Source organism: Thermobia domestica, unplaced genomic scaffold (genome assembly GCF_964235325.1).
Source record: "Thermobia domestica unplaced genomic scaffold, izTheDome1.hap1.1 HAP1_SCAFFOLD_1715, whole genome shotgun sequence".
NCBI lineage: Eukaryota > Metazoa > Arthropoda > Insecta > Zygentoma > Lepismatidae > Thermobia > Thermobia domestica.
Genome location: NW_027657425.1, coordinates 19,388 through 27,649, shown reverse-complemented (window position 1 = coordinate 27,649; position 8,262 = coordinate 19,388). Strand labels below are relative to the sequence as shown.

The 8,262-nt window shown below is 36.3% G+C and overlaps 1 non-coding gene across 1 annotated transcript; it reads right to left on the bottom strand.

Moving 5' to 3' along the window:
* Positions 1-354: 354 nt before the first annotated feature.
* On the bottom strand, positions 355-473 carry LOC145678017 (5S ribosomal RNA). The gene has a single exon (XR_014130161.1). It is a non-coding gene; the product is annotated as a 5S ribosomal RNA (ribosomal RNA).
* Positions 474-8,262: the final 7,789 nt, after the last annotated feature.

Below are 8,262 nucleotides of genomic sequence, written 5' to 3'. Positions count from 1 at the left end.
ATTTCTATATGCTGTTAGTAAAAAAGTAAAGCACATAGCGGAGATGTGTCGTGCTTGTATACGAAAGGCATTTACTCGCCGGAGATCTACACTTAGTCATAATAATTTACTTTTAAAAAGTGGTAATACATTCCGTGTTAAGTATAGTAGTAGGTGCACACGGATCGGAAATCAGGTTATTTTAATGTGCCGTGCAAATAAACAGGCTGTTAGTGTAAGAAATAGTGGGTATAACGCTTAGAATATCGATTAATCGCTATGAAATAATGTTGATAAATTATCTCTTGAAAGTACTATAAAATTAATGTTTCTAGTATTTTCGTACTTGAAGGATAATGAAATTTGAAAAAGAGATGCCAACAGCACCTGGTGTTCCCAGGCGGTCACCCATCCAAGTACTGACCAGGCCCGATGCTGCTTGACTTCGGTGATCGGACGAGAACCGGTATATTCAGCATGGTATGGCCGTTGGCAACTACCTTTTCTTCAATGTCCTGTTAAGGAAGTATGTTTTAAGTAAGAATTGACATTATTAACTATAAAGGCAAGCATATTAACGTCGTTAACATTACTTGGAATATACTAATATTCGAATAAATATTTGAATGTTCGAATGATGAGTGATTCGGATGTTCATAGTGCCACTATGTCCTATCGAGTTTACTATCACGAACCACGTATGAAATTGTATATAAATAAATAAAAATAAATCCTTTATTAAGTATTGATTACAGGAAAAAGGCAAACTTACATTCTTTAATGTACACAATGAAATGTATGAAAGATATTTTTAAGATATGTTTCACTTACCCTTTATAACGCAAGGTAGTTTTCAGTGTAGCATCCTCTTCAGCTGCGAGATAACGTAAGGCAGATGATCATTCAGTCGTGAAGCACTAAAATGTAATATACATTTTAACTATTATCGATAAGAATTATTTACTGCAGGGATGCAAATAAAGTGAGGCAAATTAGTAAATAAAAACCGATACTGTAACTGATAATGTAATTACGTATCTGTATTAGTTGTATATACAGTAATCGCACGATTATCCGCGGAGTTGGATGTTGGCATAATCGCGCATAATCAGCAGTATGAGCAGAAAAGGGAAATGAAATGAAATCTTTAGATTTACGTCGCATACTTATACCGGTTACGCTAAAGGAGACGGTGATGATGAGTACTGAATGAAGAAAGTGGGAGGAAACGGGAGAAACCCGAGAAAACCCATGAGCACGGTCTTTATGCACGACAAAGTTCACACGGCACGAGCTGGGATTGAACCAGGGACCCCAAGCACCGGAGGCCAAAAAAGGGACAAAAAGTCTTTCGTGCAACTTTCGTTTTCGGTAAAAAGTTTACACATAATTTAGAAAGAGTAGTTTTCTGGTCTTTTTATTTCACAAGTTGGTTCATGTCTATATTTTTTACATGCATAAAAAATTTTTCAACTCCCTTGCTTAGTTCCTGTTAAAGACCTCTACCTCTGATTGTATTTTTTGCACATATTCTTATTGTTTTCAGACAACATTTCTAAGAGCGTAATTTATCGTCAGCAAGAAAAGAAAAGGAAAGCCTCGGATAGTGGAATGTGTACTGTATATATATATATATATATATATATATATATATATATATATATATATATATATATATATATATATATATATATATACGTATTAGTATATAGTTTTATTTTATACGTCTCCTATTATTACACAATGTGCAGATATTGTGAAAGCGCAAGTAAATATGTATAACTCCCCGTTCTGCACTTAATAACTTGAAAGAAGTTCGGGGAAGGTAGTGTAACAGAAAGTGCAAACAGAAATGAGGGTTTACAGGCATTTAATATTATTCCGTAGTAGTATGATTTTTTGTAAAATATATATATATATATATATATATATATATATATATATATATATATATATATATATATATATATATATATATATATATAAACATACATATTCAATGATATAGTAAGAGGTTAGCAGCACTGATAGAACTGCAGAAAGTACAAAACCGTTAATAAGAAAGAGAGAGAGATGGTGGCCGCTTTTGTGCTTTTCATTGGCTAATTCCGAATTGCGCGCGAATACGTACGAGATTTCTTTCTTTTTCCTCTTCGCAGCCCAGATGTTGCCAATTAGAAGTTTTTAGTACTACATTTGTATGAAAATGTTGCCTTTAAGAAATGTGGTTTGCATACGGAGAAAAGAGCAAAATGAATATTTATCTTAGTGGGCATGAAAAAAGACGAAACATTTTGCAAGATGGACACACGAACTTCCTTAATGCAGGCGTTCAGTACATTATTGTAAAGAAAAAAACACTAAAAAGAATTACTTCAATATCCCTAGCAACATTCAACAATTCATAGAGAAAAATCTTTATTTTGAGAACAATGGAAAACTATGTAATTGTAGATAACTACTAAATTTAATGATTAAGGAAAACGTTTAGGCCCGGCCCTTCAGAAAGAAAGTGCACAGAATTTTCTCTCATGGAAGCAATTGCAAAATCAACATTTTGTTTGCAGTTATAATTAGAGGATCTATATACAGGGTGTTCGAAAAAGAATGTATCCTCTTGAAAGAAAATATTCTCTGGGCCCCTAATCCTTTATATACCGAAAGGAAGTTTGTATAGCATTTTTTCTTACCTTCGTTAGAAGAATTGAAAGTGACTACTATCGTGACACGGGAGATATTTGATCGATAGTCGAATTACTCCCATGCTCGAATGAACACGTCTCTTGTAAGGAGAGGAAAGGCTTCTGTGATCCGCTATCGCAGCTGTGTCATATCTGCAGAGAATGTTAGGACACAAACGTGATCTTTGAGAGCCTCGTGAAAAGAAGTCGCATAGTATCATGTGTGGAGACATCGGGGCCATCTGAAGAACGCTTCATCATTAGGACCAAGGGCGAGTTACGAAACACTCTGGGATATATTTATTAACATAACTTCTCGTCATTCTGCAAGTGTGGTGGAGCTCCATCCTATTGGAAAAGGAAACCTCGGGAGCCCTCTTCATGTGTAGGTATCGTTCACATCTGAAGCATGTGAAGATAGATTACTGTACTATCGTGTACCTAAAATCATTTTCTACGAATACGAACATGTCTACACTGAAGGCAGTGCAGCTCTTTTTCTCTTTTTTTTTTGGTCATGTATTGTAACGCGGGGCAATGCACACAATAACATGTAATGTTGTGTATCATCATAAAGGGCCAGGGCGATGATTGGATCTTGATGGACGTGGAGAACTGATAGGTGATGTGAGTGGTATTGTGATCTATGGTTGTATGTTTACTGATGAATGCATAAGGAGAGGTGAAGGGGTTGCCTTTTTTTTTATGTCGATCGGCAGGGAAGCGATTGGGAAACTTTTGACTTTGTTTTTCAACCGAATAATTGATTGAATAGGTCGCCGACAATTTTACGGGGCGTCACGTCGTTGCCTTTTTCATGTCGATCGCGAGCGAAGCGAGCGTTTTTTTTTTTTTTTTTTTTTACCGACAATATGTATTGAATCGGTTGCCAACACCTTTAGGGGCGCGTCACGTCCTTCTTTCTGTGCTGATCGCGAGCGAAGCGAGCGCGAAATTTTTGACTTTTTTTTTTTTTTTTTACCCACAATATTTATTCAATCGGTCGCCAACACTTTTAGGGGTGCGTCACGTCCTCTTTTCTCTGCTGATCGCGAGCGAAGCGAGCGCGAAATTTTGACCTTTTTTTCTCTTTTTAATTCTTTTTTTTTTCTTTAAGAAAAAATATTGATTTCATAGGTCGCCAACATTTTTACGGGATGGAACATCGTTTATTTGTTTTTCCAACCGTCTTTCTGTCTTGAGCCCCCGCCAAGTTAACTTTATGGTGGACAAAAACTATGTGCGGTGGGTTACCGCGGGGTTCTCCCGTTTCCTCCCACTTTCTTCATTCCACCACCATTTCAATCATTTCTCATAATCAGCGCCTCTTTTAGCCTAAGCGGCATAACGTGGGACGTAAAACAAAGATTTCCTTTAGTTGCTTTCTGTCTTGATTACGAGCGCGAAATTTTTTACTTTTTTTTTCTTTCTTTTGATATTATTCATTTAATAGGACGGCAACACCTTTACGGGCCGCCGCGTCGTCGTTTACACTTCTTCAGCCCATATTCTTTCTGCTTGTTCGTTTTCCGGCATCTTGTTATCACCGCCCGCGGGAATGCCTATGTCTTTCATCGCTTTTTGAAGCAAATCTTTAATAAATATGCACTCTCACATTTCTACTAATATGCATACCACAGTGGATAGACTGTAACTAGGAAAGCAGAAGCCTGCATATCATATTATTTAACAGTTGAAAGTGAACTGCCATTTTAAGTTTGATTTTGATCAGATGAGTGCAGTTCAACTCGTCGACAATTGTGAAGATTCTCGAGGTTAGGGACCATCCATTTTGTGCTTTGTAATGAAAATGGCTGCAGCCAAACTTCTCTGATCTGAATGAAACTTGGCATGATGATACATCTTGACCTGCTCTACAAGTTTATTTAGTATTTTCCGTTGCGCAGGCTTTTGCTTCTCCAGGTTCTCCCATGGAACTGAGAAACGTATTCAGTCGAACTTCTGCGGTAAGTCAGTATATCATCCTGAGAAGTTTGATCGAGATAGCAGAGGTTCGACTATTCGTTTTTCAATTCCATGTGATATTACAACACGGTGAACTAAATTTATATAGAAACACTTTGATTTTGTTTTGTTTTTTGCTAGCATTAAACTGAGAAAATGTTATTGAATAGACAGAGAACACCACTCAAAGAAAAGTACATCATAAGAATATATATATGGTTGCTGTGGTTCTCGGTTTAATTTGCTAGTTAAGAAACTTGCTCTAAATAAGTACATCTTACAGGTGAAAAACTAAGCCAGGCGATAGAATTAAATATAAAGTTATACACTTTTATTTTACGTTTACTAGTGTTGGGTTACTACTGTAAAATAAGTCAGTATATATGAAAGATAACTGTATTAGGTACTATTTTCCACCGGCGGTGTATTCTTGCATAGTGTACTTAATGTTTACAAGCGGGGCGCTACTAGTATGGATGCATGACAAGTGCTATTGAAACTCGAAAACTAACTGGTTTCCACTACCCTTGCTTATACGTATACCCGCGTCGCCTTCGCTCCTGTTCACTTTGGACGCACATTCTTGCTATCGCTCAGGCCCCCAGCTTTCTCCTGTTTTGGCTCCCTTAAATAGTATTCGTGCTTTTTATTGGCCACCTGGCAAAGCACTTGTAATGATTTTACACCAGTAACTCTAAAATACATGTGTATTACTTTATTTAATTCTGTCGTCTGCAGAATTTTTTTTTTTTTTCGTACAAATATGCCTTTTCATGCAGAACACTGAATTTTGCCTGTAAATTTTTGAGAATATGCTGTGACGAAACTTGAGCACCGTTCTTCTTTTCTTTCTTATCACGAGTCTTCTTTAGCCTAATGAGCACAATCATCACACGATAACGACTATTCTTTTCATTTAACTTGTAAACAAGTTGAACTAATAATAATAATTGATGTACAAAGGAGAAGTGTCCTACATATTTGAGGTAAAAAATAAAATAAATATACTTCTACTTCATCCGTGTTTACAAAGTTAAATGTTATCGATTTACAAAAAATGGTCACCTATCCACACACTGACCAGGCTCGACACTGCTTGACCATACATATTAAAACATCGGTCCCACTGAATACACAAGTAGTAAGCACATTCACATAAAAATAATTAGGATTACAGTATATAAAATGTGTTAATTAAAATAGCAAATGCCTTACCTTATCACAGGCGATCCAAAGCCACTGCACATCATCTGCTACGCACACTATATTCCTCCAATATTTCACTCACTTCCTATATCACGCAACAGAAAATATTAATAAAATTCACTTAGCAACATTTTCATTTTTAATCAACAATACGTATAACAATTAAGAATAAAATTAATTGTGAGCACATTGTTATAATTAGAATACTGTTTTTATTCGTTTACAAATATGGGATTAATATAGAGCTGGCAGCAACAATATATACAACTCATCCTGTATGTATCGTAAATCCTAACTTGAGAAGACATCTCTGACGCAAACAATGAGACAAGAAATCAAATACTATATCCGACACATTTGGGGTTTATTGAACTTCAATGTTGGAAGATACCACCTTGTCGGTAGTACAAATGTAATATCCTTACAACACGCGGAACTTTTGCCAGGCATATCTAGGAATTTGGGAAGATTAATTGATATCCTTAATGTGCAATGTATGATTATGACGCATTGTTATGTACACGCAGACGGAACCAGGACAATCTATAGATGACATTTGCACTGTGTTTGGACAATTTGTTCGCAGAAAGTAACCGTTTTTGTCTATGAATACTTGAGAACATGGAAGGTATGAGATATACATTTTATGCGCAAATATTATAATACAAATCATTGTTAGTTTGGTGGATGCGTGAAAGAAAGAAAAGGAGTAGATTTTTGCAGACGTCCGGATATAAAGCGAGAACTGAGAATACGCATCTATAACATCTATTTTCTTTGTGTTAATGATATCGATGAACTAAACGGGGAAACTAAAATACAACTGTTTGCAGTATAATTCGAAGTATAGTCAAGTGCAGAGGCGTACTCACGGGGTGTCCACCGGGTGCGGACTCCTCGCAAAAGTTCCTAAGTGAACATACATTTGCAGACTTTCTCATTAAATGTAGTTATTAACAGGGAAAATATTGATGTATCATCAATATAAATCTGATCTTACACTTCATCTGTACTCTGTCTGTATCATGTTTTTGTGAAAAAGTAAGTGGAATATTTATCGTGTTTTCGAATGCAGAATAATAGTATATAGACATAGTGGCTTGTAGTATTGGAACCTTGCCCCCCGAAGCTTGGATCCCTTAGAAGAAAAAAAAAATGCATGCGCGCCTGGTGAAATGGTTAACGAATTCAGTTCACTCGATGAATCGACAGATAGTAATACACATTTCGACAGATCGACAGCATTCGACAGATACAGACATATGAAAGTAGCACAAGAATTAGGCGAAAGTCCGTGCGTTTCCTCAATTCACGTAGGAAACAACAGAAAATATCAACTACCATAAAATAATCCGTATATATATTTAATTTATTTGGAATAAAATAAATATAGAAACAACCTGTTCATACATAACTACGGTAAGTGCGTTAATTGCTAACGTAAGAACAAATATGAAACAAGGCACAAAATAAAAAAGAAAAATAAAGTTAAAGGGAATAAATATTTAGGCTTGATTGTCATTCGTATTAAGAAGCTGGGTAATAAAATGTTAAAATCTACAGAAAATTATGAAATTAAATCAGGATTTGAAATAAAAGTCTATACATTGGAAGTAGGCCAGGGAGTTTGCAAGGCAGATGTGTGCGACACGCGTTACTTTATAGATTCCCTTCATTGAACTATAGTAAGCAGTACGAAGATGGTACTTTGCGTATAATCACAGGAAGGATTGAAGTTAATTACCATGGTAATATAATTATTTATTGATAAGTATTTCCATGTTAAATTATGAAAATTATAAGCACAAGGAGGGTGAAAAAGTAGTGTGACCGACTTAGCAATGACTGAAACATAAAATAGAAAAGCGAATAAAAACAAATGCCTTTTGAGTTATGTGGAATAAAGTTTCTTCTAGCCAGTAAGGAAGAATAGGATCTGGTGCATTCATTGAATACCTGAAAAAAATCGTTTATCAAAATAGAAGGAAACACACTTATCGTTGTGGCAACTACGAACTTCTGTTTACCTCAGCCCGCCTCAGCAAGTGCTTTCTATCCGGTCCGCGCTCCGTAACCAAACTCAACGCTGCCTGCCAGCGAAAATTTCATTCTTCAGTATCGTTGAGTTTATTGCAGAAAGCAATGGCAGATACGGCATCAGCACCTGCAGCCCCGGCAGGCACAGGCTTCTCCTAAGAAGTCTGCAAAGCCTAAGAAACCAAAAACAACACCTTCTCATCCAAGAACATCAGAAATGGTGAACAACGCCATCAAGAATTTGAAGGAAAGGGGAGGAAGTTCACTGCAAGCTATTAAGAAATACATCTCTCAGAACTACAAAGTGGATGCCGAGAAGCTTGCTCCATTTATCAAGAAATACTTGAGAAGTGCAGTTGCTTCTGGGTCTTTGGTTCAGACCAAGGGAAAAGGT